The 19,361-nt window shown below is 35.8% G+C and overlaps 1 long non-coding RNA gene across 1 annotated transcript in view; it reads left to right on the forward strand.

Annotated features, from left to right (window-relative positions):
* Positions 1 to 12,060: 12,060 nt before the first annotated feature.
* The window catches only part of LOC120534940, a 90,952-nt gene continuing 83,651 nt past the window's right edge, over positions 12,061 to 19,361 (forward strand). The window contains exons 1-2 of the long non-coding RNA XR_005634813.1: positions 12,061 to 12,489; positions 13,925 to 14,018. This is a non-coding gene — a long non-coding RNA (uncharacterized LOC120534940). The remainder of the gene's footprint in view (positions 12,490 to 13,924; positions 14,019 to 19,361) is intronic.

Genomic DNA, 19,361 nt, shown 5'->3' on the forward strand with positions numbered 1-19,361 from the left:
TTATTTCAGAAAGTCATTTTACTTTTAAATGCATAAATTAAATGACTAATGTCTACAAATTGTTGTTATTATTTCCCTGTGAAGAGATTTTCCACAAAATTTACTATTGCTTTCATGAATATAACTGCACAAGCATGATGAATTTTTTCAACACCCTTCGTGTATATTTAGAAATGGAAATCTTTGTAATTTTTTGTGCCATTGCAGAATAAATGTTCATTCATTTTGAAATGCAAAATAAATCATTTAAACTAGAAGAATGATTATGCATATAGAATGAAATATTTGTAAAAGAATTGATCAGCTCCTCTGTATATTCTGATAGCATCTCATAAACTAGCAGGGGGTACAGAGGCCAGGGTCAGCAGAGAGTACAGAAAGACAGGTTAAGTGAAAAACAGAGTGATTCTGAAGTGGGAAAAGCACTCCACATAATAGACATGGGTTCAGTAAGAGCCTAGGTGCATCCACAGAGGCTGTAGGTTTTCTGGTTCTGAACTAGAACTTGCTCTTTGTGATCTCCATCTATTTGTCCCTTCCTAAAGTAATTTTTATTTAATAAAACTATAATGTTTGTTATAATTTTAACTCCTGTGTATTGTTATAAGTGAGAAAGGTTGCCACGAGAGCTCCTTTCTATCACAACAAAGTGTACTTTAATCAGATGCAGAAAACCAGCTAATAAGAACAGAAAAGTTACAAACTAGAGTAGACCGTTTAGTCAATCCAGCTTGTTCAGATAGCTGATAGCTAAATTATCTCAATACCTTGTGCAGCAGACTATTAAATGCTCTCAGGGACAACTCTTCAAGTATATGACTTGATAATTTGTTCCAGATTTACAAAACCCACTGCATGAAACAGTGCCTTCCTGATTCCCGTGCTGAATGCTCTTTTTTGACTACAAGTGTGTGTGGTGTGCACAAGTACAAATTTTCCACCCCAAAAAACTCTGACATGATTACTTTTAAAAAAAAAAGTTTGAAAGGCTCTTCTATCTTTATATATTTAATTTAAATAAGTATTATATTTGGAGTTAGTATAACACTTGCCATATCCATCCATCCATTATCCAATCCTCTATATCCTAACACAGGGTCACGGGGGTCTGCTGGAGCCAATCCCAGCCAACACAGGGCGCAAGGCAGGAACAAATCCCAGGCAGGGCGCCAGCCCACCACAGCACTTGCCATATTTATGGATAAAAAGACAGTAAACAACAAAAATTCTTTCCTGTATTTTTCTTTCCATTTCACAAGTGAACTCACAAGTGCTCCACTGAAAAACTGCTCCACATAATGTTGAGTGAATGATGCTGATCTTTTTCATTGTTCCATAAGCCACTACCAGATGATATGTTACATCTACAGGGCAGCACTGTGTGGCTGCAGGTTTTCATGTTAAGCAATCTCATATTTCGATTTTGCTTATTTTTACATAGAGCTCTTCACAGGCTCTCAGCAATTGTACTTGCAAAGAATAATAAAACACGGACAAAAAAACAACGTAATCATGCAGTATTTAAAAACATAATAACCACATTCATTTAAAATATGAAAAATATTTTTAAATATTATTAAAATATTCATTATTTAAAATATGAAGTATATTCATTTAAAATTCTATGGTAATACATATCATATTAACAATCTGCATCCTCACAAATTCACAAAATGAAATAAATCTTTATTCTTATATAATACCAGTAACAGCGTACTGCACGATAACGTGCATTGAATACACTTGACATGAGCATTCATAGTTTTCATCCTCCTTCTCTGTATGTTTAGCATTCGTCTGCTCAGAGGTTGATCCGCTTGCTGCTTCCTGAGTAGCTCTTCTTTTCTCTATCCTAGCGGCCTGCTTCTTCTCTTCTTTCATCTGCATCTTTTCACATTAAAACTGATTAAATCAGTGTTTTTGTTGCAATTACTTTCTTTCATTTTTCACTTAAGCTGGCACTCTCCTCAAGAAGGATTTAAGATATGAAGAGGTAGGGGAAGTGACGGTGAAGGTGGTAGGGATGAAAACGGCACCCGTAAGCATGCACCTCATGGCTGCCCTGCTCCCCGAAAGTTGATTCTACAATAAAATAAAATAAAAATAAAAAGAGGAATAACCTTGGAAGTCAATCATCACTGATGATAGTGGATAGTAGACCTCACACAGTATATGTGTACCAAATTTCAGGTCATTAGTTGAAACGGTTTGTGAACTACAGGTGATTTAAAATCCTGGACAGACAAACGAACAGCCATGGTAGTATATTATATAAGAAGAAGGGCAGCCATGCGACACATTCCCTACCACCTTCGCCGTCACCTCCCCTATCTGTTCATTATCTTAAATCATTCTTGAGGCAGACTGAAGACTTAAATGTCAGTTTATGTGAAAATAAGGAAAACATACTAAGGAATTACAACACAAACACTGACTTAATCAGTTTTAATGCGAAAAGATGCCAATGAAAGAAGAGAAGAAACGGGCCGCCAGGGTGAAGAAAAGAAGAGCTGCTCAGGAAGCAGCAAGCGCATCAACCTCTGAGCAAATGAATGCTAAACGTACAGAGAAAGAGGATGAAAACTAGGAATGCTCAAGTTAAGTGTATTTACTGCACGTTATGGGGTAGTGCGCCATTACTGGTCTAAAATAAGGTGACAGCACAAAAATGATTTTAATTTACCATTACTCATTCTACAATAGTTTGATAAACCTATGAAAATGTCCACATATGATATCCCAACATTTTCTAGATCCATCTAAGAATTTACAAAGTTACTTTCTATATACATTTATTCTTCTTATATGTCTTAGTGGAGAAGTTTTGGCTTATACCTCATTACAACACTTCTTCAGTTCATTGATGTTTGAGGATGTTACTGCTCATGAACAACTCTCTTAAATCCTGGGACAATGTCTCAAAGGAGATGAATTTTAACTTTACCATTACAAAACTGCAGTGCATGGATTTTTAGGTGCTCAATTGTAAATTTTCTGCAAAGCTTAGAATTGTCATTCTGTTGCATGATTCAGCTATGGTCACCCTTTAGCAGTCAGAAAAAAGCCTTACATTTTCCTCTGCAACACTCAACAATAAAAAACAATTCATGGTGGTGTGACTGCAAAATAAACCCAAGTTCTCTCACCTGTACCTTTGTGTTAGACTGTTGGAGGATCTTGAAACAATAGGCCTTAATTGATTTTTGAAAAAAATGCATTATGTTTGATGACCAAACTAAACTTTGGGCTCTTCTGTCTAGAGGATACTCTGCTGTGGTTTTTAAAGACTCTACTCTGCAAACCTGATGTGTCACCAGGTTTTTCTCGAAAAGAAAAAGTTATTCCCTGGCTACTTTCTCATGAAAACCATATCTGTCATGTGTTTCTCTGACAACATAATCATGAACTGAAACAATTATTATAATGACCTGTAGGTTTGTGATATAGCTCTGAGTCTTTTGATGCCTCAATATATTATACTGTCTGAAGTTTGGATGAATTTGTTGGATGCACAATCCTAGAAAGATTAGTTACTGTCTTGAAAGTTTTCCATTTCTAAAAAAATTCTCCTCACAGCAGCATGAAAACTTCAAAGTATTTGGAAATGGCTCTATAACCTTTCCTAGACTCGTGAGCAGTAACATCTGCTGTTCTGAGATCACCGCAGAAGTCTTTCATCCTTAGTATTGTGTTAGCACAAACATGATTGCTTCACATCAAACCACCAAAGATTCTGCTGTTATATAAAGTTGATATATCTTTTTGAACTAATTAAGTGAACTTTATAAGCAGAAATGGTCCATTCTAAATTCATGCAGAATCAGTAAGAGTGCACTTTCTTGTTTACGCATGGCTTCTTTGTATTGGCTTATGTTTTGTTGTTAACAAACAAAAAACGAGTAAAATCTGCTATGTGTTGCTTTTCACCTGAGATTAGAATGATCTAACGTTGGAATTTGGTTAGGAAAACTTGACTGTTAGGTTTTTCATGGAAAGGCCCAGAAAACTTTTGCTTAAAGACAAGCTTCTAGTGGAACTGAACGTGACGCTTGAAGTTCAAGTTTAATTATCCATTTCAGTGATTTTATGCCTTCATATTTATGCAATTATAATAACAGTTTTAATTCACCTAATTTGCTTATCCAGTTCTGTGAGGCAAGAACATAGTTACTATTCCCCAGTGGCTTTGGGCACAAAGTTGGTGTATGTCAAGAAAAGAATTAAAATGCTTAAATAAAAAATTGGTCATTGGAGTCTAATGTATTATGTTGCAAAAAATGTTGAAAAAGGATGCACAGTGATACACGCTTTGTTTTAGTTTGCAGTGGTAGGCAATCCTGCAAGAGTTGTTAGTAAATACCTGGACTTTGTTTTTTAAGCTGTTGTCTGTGGCTGCTAATCGCAAAATCTTGCAATTCTTCATGAAAGGTTTTAAATAGTATTTTTACTGGTTACAAGGAGCAATGGTTTGCAAAACATTCATTTAAAAGTAATATGCAACATTTACTGTTATTAGGGACTGTTCAATGCCATATTCATTAATGAGTATGAATGAAGTCACTGGTCAGTTTTATGGCTCTTGTTTTGTACTTCAACACATTGTGCTGGTACATGGGGAATCTCTGAAACTCCCATAGGCTACACCAAACTGTTATGAATACCATCAACAATATGAAAATATAAATAGTAACACTGCATAAAACAAATCAGGTTTACACAGGTTTAGATCCTCTATTTTGGGAATCATGGCTCACATCTTGCCACTCTATTATTATAGCTCGGATTTGTGGATAATAAACAGAAATGGTTGTATCACGGTGTAGTCAGTTCCTGCTATAATTTTTTAAAGTTGGTTTAAAGTTACCTCTTGGTGCCCTACCTGATGATTGTCTCCTTCTAATCAATTCTGAAATGGATCATATCTCCTAATTTTTTCCAACTCCTAGTGCTGTCATATTTTCCCTCTTAAGCCTGGTCTTCACACTGTTCCATGATAATAGGTAATTTCTTCAGAATTCTTTTATGTCTTTACTATATAGTACAGTGAGAATGCCAAGAAAGGAGCCATAAAGGGCTATATCAAAGATACATCTGACTTGATTTACTAAGTGACCATGGGTTCAAGTGCTGTCCCCATCTTCATTCTGAAGCCTCCAAAGTCTACAATTTTGCTTTCCTCTTCCTCACTGCCACCTGGCCTTAAATTACTGCATTTATACCTTATTATTAACTTATGTATTTTTATTAGAAACTACAAGAACATACCTTATAATTAAATACACAAAACTAGATTTGTATACTACACATTTATACTACATATCATTATGGGATCTGCACTGTATTTTTTGATTTTATTGAATAGTTTGTGTTTTATAATAACCATTTTATATTTGTAAATGTTTCTAGTTCCATGAGGTTAGAATATACAATGGAAAGTGCACTATATAAAAGTAAATGTTTAAATACAGGACACAATTTTCAAAGTTGTTGCTTATGCATAGCAAGAAAGGCTTTTAATGAAGGCTTTTCAGAATTAATTGCGCTGTAACTCAAATCAGAGGATTTTTTTTATCTTGTAGGTGTACAGTGTGCATGACAGTAGCAAGATTAAGACAGTACTGACAAGTTCACTAAGAAGATATCATGGAATATTTAACTGTACTTAAAGCAATAGTGTCTAACAAAATTGACAAAATACACTGGCCCTTTATGGTTCGAATGTGTTTACAGTATAATCTACTAAGCGTAAAGAGACACACTGGAGTAATACAAAGGTAATCTACAGACAAGAGTCAGATTCTGGTAAATAGCAGATCTGTGAAATATATTTGGAACTTTCCAGGTATATTTGAAGCATTTAGCTGCAGGGAAGCACTTGAAGGTTCCTAATATCCACATCATTACTCTCAGCTTGTAACATCATGCTGGCAGAAAGAACAGGTCTGAAGAGACAAGCAGTACAGTGGTGTGGTGTGAAAGCAAGCAAACTTTAGTTATAAGACATAATGGACACAGCTTTTATGGATTTATCTGTTACATAACTAGCTATGTAAACTGCAAAATAAAACTTTGAAACTTTCTGAGATAAATGGAGGGGTCTAAAGCCAAGTGTCACTATTTTTCCTATAATGTTGCCCCTACATTTATGCATTTTCTTTTATTTATAGCACCCTGTGCTTTATCCAATTGCAATTGCTTGAGTTTTTGTACTACAGTCAAAACGTGCCAAGCAGCACCCATCCATTTATGCATAAACATAATGCAAGACATGACCTCATCTTTCCTTAAAGTTTCAAGCAAGGCAATAGTACTTTGCTAGAGAGAAACTTTCACTAGACTACATTTCTTCAGTTGGTCACTTATGAGTCACATTTTGGATAAGTTAAATCATATTGCAATCCCTACTCTGTTCCTCTTTCTTACTTGCATGACCTCTTAAGTTTCAAACATGGCTTTCTAATTACCCAACAGAGTAACACATTTGGTTATGTTATTAGCTGTCTAATCTGTTTGTAGCGATTCCTTAAACTTCTTAATCTGACAGTTTTCTAGGACGGCACTTTTTCAAGGGCCTTAGAAAACATAAAATCTTTAGTTTATCAAAAACACACAAAAACTGAATTAACTTAAATCAGAGTTCAGTTTCACTATTACAGAGCAGTTTGCTTCTACCACAAATAACAGAATAACATCTCCAATCTAGCATTCTCATATTCAGCATACATGAAAAATAATCATATTAGTATACAGAACTGTTAAGTAGAGTGGAGTTGACAAGAAAGCTACTTTCCTCACAATAACCTTAACACCCAACACACAGTCAACCTCTTACGGTGCATGATGCAAAACGCAGTGATATCTCTAAAGGGTTACAAAGGATGCTGTTCCCACAATGCCTTGCTCTATATGCAAATACCCTCAGGGCCACTGTGCTACAAAATTAAATAAAACACACCAAAAAGGATAACAGCTGCATACCAAGAAGATCAAAAGGCAAAGAAAACATGGTAAGTATTTTACTAACACAAAGAAAACATTTCAAATTACCATATAAGGTATTAATAGGGTATCTTCAAAAACAAGTGGAAAGGATCAAGCAATGAAATCTTTTACTTACTTAATGTAAAAAAAGAATATAAGTAGAAGATTAAATAATGACTCACATATATAAAGTATAGAAAATTTAACAAAGAAAATGTACAAATCTACAAGGAATTAAATTATAAAGGGAAAATAAGAATATCAATGAAATGTAGCACAAAAAGTGAAAAATCATAAGAAGCAACTTAAGCATGGTATTACACTATATATAGTAAATCAAACACATGTATTTTGCCTGAGATCTGAGGTTTTAGGCACTGATGAAAACATGCTTTAAATAATAATGCCATAATGAGTTTTATTTAATCAATAAACTTCCCTGAAAGTGCAGCAAAACTAAAAATAAAAACAAAAATGAAATCAAAATGTGCTTGGACGACTCAAATATTGTTTCCATTTATCAGTTCTTTAAGGCACACTTACACTCAGTTTCTGATGGTACAATACTCACAAGGTTGCTTGTTCCAACTATAGTTCCACTGCAGACTTTGGCTGTCTTACTTGCTTTTGTCCGTGCAAGCAATCCCTGACTGGTTTGATGATGTTGACATCAGGACTCTTTGGGGCCCATGCCACCTGTTATATGATTCCCTGTTCCTCTTCTTGTTGAAGATATTTTTTTATGATTTTGGTCATGTATTTGGAGTCATTGTCATGTTGCAAAATAGAGTTGAGACTGATCCATCACCTCCCTGATGGTATTGCATTATAGACAAGAATCTGCCAGTACTTTTTAACAATAAGGGGACCAATAATTATGATCAAATCACCAACTCCGTTTGCAGAAGTGTAGCCCCAAACCTGCAGGGAACCTCCACCTGTTATCTGCAGACATTCATCCATGTAATGTTCTACAGCCCTTTGGCAGACAAACTGCTTTCTGTTACAGCCAAAAATTTGCAATTTTGACTCATCAGTCCTGAGCACCTGCTGCTATTTTTATGTGTCCCAGTCCTTGTGTTTTAGTGCCTAGATGAGTCATTTGGATTTATTTTCTCTTGGAATAATGGCTTTTGATCGAACCTCTTCCATGAAGACTACTTCTCATAAGACTTCTCTAGACTGAGATGTGTGTAAGAATCAACTGGTTTCTGCCATCTGTAGACATCTTCCTATTTTTAAACAAAGTAAGCTTGATGCATTTCTTGTATGCTGAATTCAGTTTTCGTGGCTGACCACTGTGTTTCCAGTTCTCATCCTTGCCTGTTTGTTTGTGCTTCTGAAGAGGATCTTAAACTGCACATCTGAAAACAACTGCATGTCACAAAATTTCTGACACCTTGTGTCGCTATGCTCACTTTTGCCATAGTGTAAGAATTGTAGGTTAAACTGCTACTTCAACCAGTGATTATGCCTTGTCCATCTTTATTCCCAATACACAGCTGTTTCTGTTTCACTTAATCACAGGTTCATCTTACACATAATGTCACCTTTCATTTCCACTCATTTATTTACTTAATGCCTATAAAAATCTCATATTTTTAAACTGAAAAGTGGTCTATTGCTAGGTTAGTTTTCTGTAGGGGCATTAAAAAAATTTGTATTACTTGAATTTAAAAAAAATATATATTTGGAACTCTAAAATATGTTATTTTCTATGGATGCAATAATCCAGAAGAGATAAATTATCTGTCAAAAACAAATATTTTGTGAACTATCTTATATACATAATCTAGAGGCAAGATTATGCTTTTACTGGTTAAGATACAACTGCATTCTAAACTAATTACAACCTCTTTATATGTTTCTTAAGTGCTCTGATTGGAAGTGCATTATAGTAATCTAGTTGACTAAAAACATAAGCATGAATTCATTTTTCAGAGTTATGAGAAGTTATGAGAGGTCTATTCTTAAAGAATACATTGGCAGGAACATGACCAATATGTGACTTGAAGTTTAGATCTGAGTACATAACACCGAAATTCTTTACTTCTGGCTTGATTTGTAAAGCCAGGTTATCAGATTCATTTCATAGATAATTGTTTTTTTTTATTTCTGCTAGCAAGTAAAATTTCAGTTTTTTTTCCTTGTGTAGTTTTGGGAAATTAGTACATGTCCAAAAGTGCTACTAACTCATTGGATCAGAGAGTGTATAGCCTTAGGGTCATAACCTGACTGTAAGACACAAGATAACTTCAATTCACACTGCTGCATCATAGTGTAATCTATTAGAACACCACCTGACCTGTCAGTACTCCTAATTGCAGAAACATAAAAATCTACTTTAAACTGAAATAGTACTACAGTGGGTTAGAATAAAGAGACTCTAGACTAAACCAAAGGGGATGTGTACTGTAAAATTAATTGGTATTGTAGTCTTAATACATTATTTAAACCATTAAAGGATAATACAACATTACTTCAAGCTCCATTTTTATATTGGGCTTCATTTCCCTAATCAATCGAGACATGATTTCTCGCATTGGTCAATTACACCTACTCAGGCCAATGGTATTTTGCATGCCCAATGAGATCCACAGTATTAGCTTGTCACTGCTCACTTTATATTGGGACTTGATGGTCACATCACAGGTATAATATTGAAAAAACTCTTTTGATGATATATTCCCCTTTTTCTCCATAACATTTTTTCACAAAACACATTTTTGTAGCTGTCAATTATAGTTTTTTTTTGTTTTCATACTATAATTATTATTCATCCATCCATTATCCAACCCGCTATATCCTAACTACAGGGTCACGGTGGTCTGCTGGAGCCAATCCCAGCCAACACAGGGCGCAAGGCAGGAAACAAACCCTGGGCAGGGCGCCAGCCCATTACAGGGCATAATTAATTATATATTAATATATTATTTTAATGATAATTTATTTGAGTTTAATATATTCTAATATTAAAGTCTATGTTTAAAGCATGTCAGCAGTCAAGGTGTAAAACATTTTCACGTTTTCTTTGTGAGTGGGACAGCAGAGCTAAGAACTGACATTAGGTTCAGAAGGAATAGTCAGCTAGAAAAATGTACAACTTGGTGGTTTCTTGTCAATTTTGTACTTAAATATGCTGTGATCGAAACATTCTAGTTATTTTTTTATTGTGTTCATGAATGCAAATAAAAACAACTATTCACCATTACATTTTTAATGAGTTTAATTTTGCCTGTCTGTGAATAGTGGTGTAAGTTTAAGGTTTAGTTTAAAATCCACGTTCTTGCCTTCTAGGTAACCCCAAGTATCTCTTTAACAACATATTAAAGGTAAAAGATATTTTATTTAAATGTGTTGAACTGGATATTTTTCCACAATACAACACATGCCTCACCCCAATTAAGAAACACAGTATTCTTTAATTGCAATTGTGTTGCTAAATGAATCCATCAAGGTTCCTGCCTTGTGTACAATGCTGTTGGAGTGAGCATTGGGACCAAGTTACCCACTAACTGAAGAAAATTTAGAATTATTGTAAGTCTTCCTAATTTGGGGTGTTCATAAGAAATGTAATGATTTACACTTCATGAGGTAGAAGTACATAATAAACAAGAATAGGTGTGTCAGACATGTTAAATATTAAAATGTGTGCTTCAATTTAAATGTTTAAAGTCTAAATATTCATAGTAGCCCTGCTGCCTTGCAGTAAGGAAATCGTGAGTTCACATCGTGGGTTCTCCCTGAGTAGAGCGTGCTTTGAGAAGTGAGAAAAGTGCTATATAAATGTAAAGAATTCTTCTTCATATTCTTCTTCTTCTCATTATTATTATTCAGTTATTAATGTGGCAAGCCCTGATGGGAGCTGCCAGAAGAAGAAGATTATAAAAAAGTGTCTACCGGGCTAGATCCCCAGTAAAATATATCAAAAACATCATTATATTCATAATCATTAAACTTAAAATAGTCCAAAACGATACTCCACGTGCTTATGTATGAAGTTTGTCATTTTTAACCTCGTAAGAGTGGCTCTTAGAGGGCTAGACCTAAAGAAATAAAAATAATGAAAAAGTAAATAAATAATAAAGAATAAAGTAAAGAATCAAATATCAAAATATTACCATATTTGTGATCAGCAACCTCGAAATTGCATAAAATATTTCACATATCAGTATTATTGACTCCTATATTTATTTTTACTAAGTTTTGTGAAAAAGAGCAACTTTGACCCCTCGCATCCCACCTAGGGGGTAAACCCCTGGGTTTGGTTAATATAGCTTGAACAATTTCAAGACTTTCTGATAATTTTTACTGAAGACGCCAATTGGTTTGCTCTTTGTCATAAGGGTGTAATTTCCTGTTAAAAAATGTGGGTTTCAGGATCTAAAAGGCCAAAAAGATCGCCGTCTTACGTAACTATATGTGGGGGAGATGGCTCTCGTACCACCTGCGAGTGAATGGGGTCGGATATGTGGGGGGCGATGGCTCTCATATCGCCGGTGAGTCAAGGGGTCGGACCAAAAAAAAAACAAAAACAAAAACTGAAGTGATTTCAAAGAGTTGATAAGTTAATTCTTATCAGAACAATATTATGGTGCATGGATGAGGGACAGCATCAGCTGGCTGCTGTCAAACATTATAATTTAAAGAGCCAAGCGCTCACCAAGAACGAACTAATCGTTAAACTGATCTAATAAAGAACAGTACGTGGCATCGAAGTAACTTCAATTTTTGGAAACACAACTTGCACCCAGTTTCTCCAACCTGAAGACATTTAGACATTAGCAGTGCTGATCACAACTTCTTCGTGAAGTTTTAATAGGTCAGTCTTGCGGAAAACGTCAGGCCAAAAAGCTGAAAGAGAAAGGGTATTCAAGGTGATTTCAAGAGGCAGATTGAAAACTTAACTAGTATTAAAGGTTTTGGCCAAAACGGCATAAAGATAAAATAAAGAGCAAGCGCAAACCTGCATCTTGGCAGCGCTACTGCGACCCTCGACGCATTCGGCGGTTACCTGAGCGGCACGTAGCGCGCGTCTGCCGCCGTACGCTCGCGCCTCCTCAGTCTGGGCGGCACGATCTGGCTAAGCACCGCGCGGCCTGTCAGCAGGTGTAAACGACCAACAGCGCTCGTCCAGACTTGGGAGTCTGCCAGGCACAGATGTGTTCAGTCAGATGACTAATTGAAAACCTTAAACAAAACCAGCAGCTTGGCTATTTCTCCTGCATAATGAAGCGGCGCCGATAAAGGCTGAGCAAAACCACCCCGCTCATCAACGCTGCCATTAACAATCAGGAGCAAAGATGAAAACAACGCATGGTTTATTCTGCAAATGAAAGCCTATAGCTAGATGGCATCCCAGGAGTCCGTTTGCAATTTTAATAATACATCAAGGAGAGTTCTCGGAGCAAACAGATTTGACGTAGTAGCCGAACGCAACAAACTACTTCCAGTTCTACCACACGGAGAGACAACTCCCACCGCTATGAATTTAGCAAATTTATAAAGGTATCTAACATGATAGCTATTAGCTAAATTAAAAGAGAGCCATTACCAGCGCGGGGAGCTGGAATGACTAGCCAGTCGTAGATTACAAACTGGAACCTTCCATCCCCCGCTCCCTTCTGCGGTATTGAGAGGAGATGCCGCATGAGTGCGACTCAAATTATGTGCATGAATAATAAAATACCATCTAATTAAAAACCATAGTTAAATATGCAAAAAAGCTGATGATAATGAGATTGTGCAATACCTCAGAGTAAATCACATTATAAATTACTTAGATGTGCAACTCGGGTTGACCCATTCTGAGAAACGCTGTGAATACTGTGTGCCTTTGCCTGAAAGTTTCCAGCATAGCATGCAGCTAAATTCAATCCGGAGCAGAAAGGAGGAGTTGTGATAGGGTAGGGGTTGGTGGCAACCGATGGGTATGTTAATCAATCGATCGATCGATCGATCAGGTAGTACACATTAAGAAAAAAAGCACCAATTACAGAGCAATCCTAGTCAGAACGATATACCTGTACAAAGCAAGTAGGAATACTTAACAATAAAGGTAACCAAATACAATTCAGGATCATTCAATCCTTGATGAATTACAAGTGAAAAACGTTTTACAAGAGTCTGTGTGGGTATACATGTACTGATAATATTGTAGTATGGAGTGACAGCATGAAAGTTCAAGTAACGTTTGCCTTTGTTAAGGTGACCTTTTTTCTCTGCTCCCTATTATTCTAATAATACTATATTAAATAGAAAGCAACAGACGTTCACTATTGGTAAGATATATGAGAAACAGTAAATATAGTACAGTAATTAAACATTGTCAAGAGATGTTCCATCCAGGCTATAAATATTAGAGCACAAATTGTTATTAAATAAAACGCATTAGTATAGGAAAAGGTGATTCTTGGGCTGGGTATGGTGCCAATAGTTGTAAAAGCCTTATTATGTAAAACTGTTGACAAAACTGGAGAAGCACAGTTTAACTTCTGTTTTTGCATATAATATTCTCTGAATGCATTACCTTTGTTCTCTACTGAGTATCATAGCTTTAGCGTCATAGGTTTGTATTCTGGCCTTTCACAGGTTAGACTCACAGGCCTGGTATTGTTTATGTGAATGTGTGTGCCCCGCAATGAACAGTTCCTGCCATGCAACCAGTGCTGCCAAGTCTCCTGTAACAAGTGGAACAAGTGGGCACAGAAAGTGGATTAACTAAAAATGAATGAATGTTTAGAATTACATTTATGTGGAGTTTAACATTTGTTGCAACTATATGACAGGGTTGCTGTTTTCAGATTTTATTGTGAAAAAAACTGATTTTACATGAGCTTTAGATCAGAGGCATACATTTTATGCATACTAAATTTTTGGTAACTTCAGTTTTTAAAATATATTGCGGTTAAGATTACTTTCATATTTGTGTCTTTTTTAACAGGACAGAAACATATTGCTGGCCATCAGAAGGCAGTGTTGCCCAGCACAGATTTGGAAGTAACCATCTGAGAAGAATATACTGTAAATAAATATAGGTAAGTAGGTAATCCTGCCATAGTTTAAAAGTTGAAATAGTACAGTACATCCATCTTGAGATCTACAGTATCATTCAAAAGTTTGGAATTGTCCAGAAATGTTATTTTTTTTTATAGAAACTGGTATAATTTTTTTTTCAGGTTACTACTAAATAGATTTAAGAATACAGCCAAGACATTACTAGTGCTAATGGCTATAACTGCTTAAAGTTAATGATTTAAATTTATTATTCACATATGCCTGCAAAGCCCCATTTTCATCCATTCAACCAATCAGTCATTCCTTCAGAGCACTAATGGACAACTCCTTTGGCTTATCCTTAGTAATTTTTAAATGCTAATTGGTTATTAGAGAAACCTTGCAATTGTATTTGTACTGAAAACAAAGTTTTTTCAGTATCATGGTTTAGGGGAAGGCTACAAAAATCTCAGAGGTTTAAACTGTCAGTTTCAACTGTAAAGAATGTAATCAGGAAACGGAAGGCCACAGGCACAGTTGCTGTTAAACCCAGGTCTGGCAGGCCAAGAAAAATACAGGAGTGGCATATGCGCAGGATTGTGAGAATGGTTACAGACAACCCACAGATCACCTCCAAAGACCTGCAAGAACATCTTGCTGCAGATGGTGTATCTGTACATCGTTCTACAATTCAGTGCAATTTGCACAAAGAACATCTGTATGGCAGGGTGATGAGAAAGAAGCCCTTTTTACACTCACGCCACAAACAGAATCGCTTGTTGTACACAAATGCTCATTTAGACAAGCCAGATTCATTTTGGAACAAAGTTCTTTGGACTGATGAGACAAAAATGGAGTTTTTTGGTCATAACAAAAAGCGCTTTGCATGGCGGAAGAAGAACACCGCATTCCAAAAAAAACACCTGCTACCTACTGTCAAGTGTGGTGGAAGTTCCGTCATGCTGTGGGGCTGTGTGGCTAGTTTAGGGACTGGGGTCCTTGTTAAAGTCGAGGGCCGGATGAATTCAACCCAATATCAACAAATTCTTCAGGATAATGTTCAAGAATCAGTCACAAAGTTGAAGTTACGTAGGGGTTGGATATTCCAACAAGACAATGACCCAAAACACAGTTCGAAATCTACAAAGACATTCATGCAGAGGGAAAAGCACAATGTTTTGGAATAGCCATCACAGTCCCCTGACTTTAATATTATCGAAAATCTATGGGATGATTTGAAGCAGGCGGTCCATGCTCGGCAGCCATCAAATTGAACCGAACTGGAGAGATTTTGTATGGAAGAATGGTCAAAAATATCACCATCCAGAATCCAGACACTCATCAAAGGCTATAGGAGGCATCTAGAGGCTGTTATATTTGCAAAAGGAGGCTCAACTAAGTATTGATGTCATATCTCTGTTGGTGTGCCCACATTTATGCACCTGTCTAATTTTGTTATGATGCATATTGCATGTTTTCTGTTAATCCAATAAACGTAATGTCACTGCTGAAATACTACTGTTTCCATAAGGCATGTCGTATATTAAAAGGAAGTTGCTACTTTCAAAGCTCAGCCAATGATAAACAAAAATCCAAAGAATTAAGAGGGGCTCCCAAACTTTTTCATATGACTATATATATATATATATACTAGCAAAATACCCGCGCTTCGCAGCGGAGAAGTAGTGTGTTAAAGAAGTAATGAAAAAGAAAACGAAACATTTTGAAAATAACGTAACATGGTTGTCAATGTAATTGTTTTGTCACTGTTATGAGTGTTGCTGTCACACATATATATACATATACATATACACATATATATATACACGTAAACATATATATATATACATATATATACATATATGTACTGGGAAGTGCACTAATTGTAAATTTATTGTTAATAAACGTGTGTTGGGTGAACTTACGATGTCCGCCTGTGTGTGTCCGGGCCAGCGTTCACATCACACATACATAATACTGTATATATATATATACACATATCTACATATATTCACACATACATATACACACACACACACATGCGAGCAGCTGTTGCTGGGCGTGCCAGAGCAGCATTATTTGTTGGGCAAGCTATTTTGTATCAGTGCAATACGCTGCTTGCGGATGACTTCTGCTCTTAGAATCCATCGAGGAAGTAATTTTTATTTAGTCGACAGAAATATCATCGCTAGGAATGTAAGTTAAATTTAGTCATCATTGCATAAATTTTTCTTCACCATAGAAATGTAAAGACTAAATTCCTACCAAAGATATTTCTGTCGACTAAATAGAACCTACTTATATCCAAATAGAACTTGAAAAGATATATTTTTTCGAATCTGAGCGTGCATTTTAGATTGACTTAACACACACCACATCGAGCCCCGTGCTATCGTGCTATTGTGCTCTGGCCTGCCTGCTTCAATAAGTCACCATCACTTCGCTCTTACTTTTTTACCGTTCATTTAATCATGGGCCTCTCTACAGTTTTGTTTATTTTCAGGTTGTAATGTTTATTAAATTTACGTATTATCTGGTCCATTGGTGGACCGTGCATCTCACATGTAGGCCTTCAGTACTGCCCCGTCTGAATCAACCTGCCCCTCAAAAACTAATTTATACCAACTAAACCATAAAATATGCAGAAATACAGTATAAAGAGCTGCTGCATTGCAGATAGAATCGCAACATTTCACTCACCAAAAATTCGGATTATTTCTAAACAAAATCCATCCTCCTCTCTTTCCTTAAAAACAGTTCAATCACTCTGTCATACGGATTATCCGTGCACCTCAGTTCCATCAAAAAGTCCCTTTCTATCCCCATTGAAGCTAATGCTGAAAATCGAACCTGCGGCTTCTACCCAATCAATGGGTCTGACACCAACTCAAAATCTGATTGATTGAAGCAACAGGTTAATCGACATTTATTCTGTGCCTGCACAACGGATTGTAAAGTCCTCTCTGCCTGGCAACAAATGATGGCTGAAATGTGATTGGTTAAATGCTTTAATGTGAAAATACATGCCTGGAAGCAGCACAACCATCTGAAAAGCTATGAAGGGAAGCGGACAGACTATTTGGAATTATTTAATAAGTATTCATGGAGAAAATATAATTAATTATAATTAATCAGTTTGTGATTCAGATATTTTTACATATGAATATGCTAAGCACAGTCCTTCTCCCACGAATATTTACCTTATATGGGCATGCACTCAATTACGTGGGAGGCGTGATGACTCGACACGCAACTCCACCTCCCACGGCCATCGAGCTGCAGTCTATTACAGTATATGGATGAAAAAATAGGTTCCAGTTATGACCATTACGCATAGAATTTCGAAATGAAACCTGCCCAACTTTTGTAAGTAAGCTGTAAGGAATGAGCCTGCCAAATTTCAGCCTTCTACCTACACGGGAAGTTGGAGAATTAGTGATGAGTGAGTCAGTCAGTCAGTGAGGGCTTTGCCTTTTATTAGTATACTAGCAGAATACCCGCGCTTCGCAGCGGAGAAGTAGTGTGTTAAAGAAGGTACGAAAAAGAAAAGGAAAAATTTTAAAAATAACGTAACATGATTGTTAATGTAATTGTTTTGTCATTGATATGAGTGTTGTTCTCATATCTATCTATATATATATATATATATGTTGTTCTCATATCTATCTATCTATATATATATATATATATATAGATATATAGATATATATATAGCTATATATCTATATCTATATCTATATCTATCTATATATATATATCTATATCTATCTATCTATCTATATATATATATCTATCTATCTATATATATATATATATATGTTGTTCTCATATAGTGTGTTAAAGAAGGAAAGAGAAAGAAAAGGAAACATTTTGAAAATAACGTAACATGATTGTCAATGTAATTGTTTTGTCACTGTTATGAGTGTCACTGTGATATATATATATATATATATATAGTAAAATACCCGCGATTCGCAGCGATGTCATGTGTTAAAGAAGTTATGAAAAGAAAAGGAAACATTTTAAAAATAATGTAACATGATTGTCAAAGTAATTGTGTTGTGTATTTGGTGGCAGCGTCACAAAGTTTTTTTCGTCTAGCTGCATCAGAAAATGTACCACGACGTCTGACACGCCTCCTTTTTACTGTTTTCTCACAGCTTGGATTGCTGCTGTCATATATACACACACACCACACACACACACACATACATACATACATACATATATATATATACATATATACACATACATATCTTCATATCTACATATCTATATACATATCTACATATACACATATATATATATACATACCTATCTACATCATATATACACACACATACATACATACACACACACAAATTATATATATGTGTGTGTGTGTGTGTGTGTGTATATATATATACACATACATACATATATATACATATATATACTTGTGTGTATGTTTGTATGTGTCTATATGTGTGTGTATAGCTTTGGTCACTGAGTGCAAGGGAAAAATAATAAAATATAGTCTATAAGTTATTAAACAGTAAAACATTAACGTTTTAAGAAGTACAGGTACATTGAGCCCTACTGGAGTGGTTGGGTAAACTACATTTTAAAGACTGTGTAACACAACAGGTAAGTAACTAACAGCAGCTAAAATATATATGGATCATCTCTCGGTAGTAGATCCCTTTTGAAAGGCGCTACACGACGGCTGTGGTATAGAAATTACATTTTCTATGTGAACGTTCAAATTTGTGCCTCTGGTAATGTGCCTTACCGGCATTTAAAGAAAATTAGTTTTGTGTCCTCTGCACTATTAAGAGAGAAAGGCTTTGGTTTGGGATAAAAGGTGTAAAGAAAGGAAAGTTGCCTTTTTCTTTTATATAGTATAGAGATGAATCGCCTTAATATTATTTTTCCGTGGTGTAGAAAAGGGGTCCCGTGTTTGCACTTGTCTGGGCTATAGCGCAGGGGGAGGATGAAAAAAATTAAAAGTGCTCACTTTGACTTAAGGCAGAAGCGCAGTCAGCGTCTCAAAGGCCAGCACAGCTATCTGGCGCTGGCTGCTCGACTTTTGCTGGGCAGCAGACCACAGTTTTTGCAGACACGTTCATGATATCAAAAGTCTCAGCGCTCTTTGGAGGTCATTCATATATTATATATATAGCAAAATCCCGCCTGCAGCGGAGAAGTAGTGTGTTAAAGAAGTAATGAAAAAGAAAAGGAAACATTTTAATAATAACGTAACATGATTGACATTGTCATGAGTGTTGCTGTCATATATATGCCTGCCTAAATAAGTCTCTTACTTTATTTACCGTTCATTTAATCATGGCTATTGGCGGAAAAATTATAAAATGGAAGGAGGATGGCTTTACCAAAACAATTAT

The sequence above is a fragment of the Polypterus senegalus genome, chromosome 9 (genome assembly GCF_016835505.1).
Source record: "Polypterus senegalus isolate Bchr_013 chromosome 9, ASM1683550v1, whole genome shotgun sequence".
Taxonomy (NCBI): Eukaryota; Metazoa; Chordata; class Cladistia; order Polypteriformes; family Polypteridae; genus Polypterus; species Polypterus senegalus.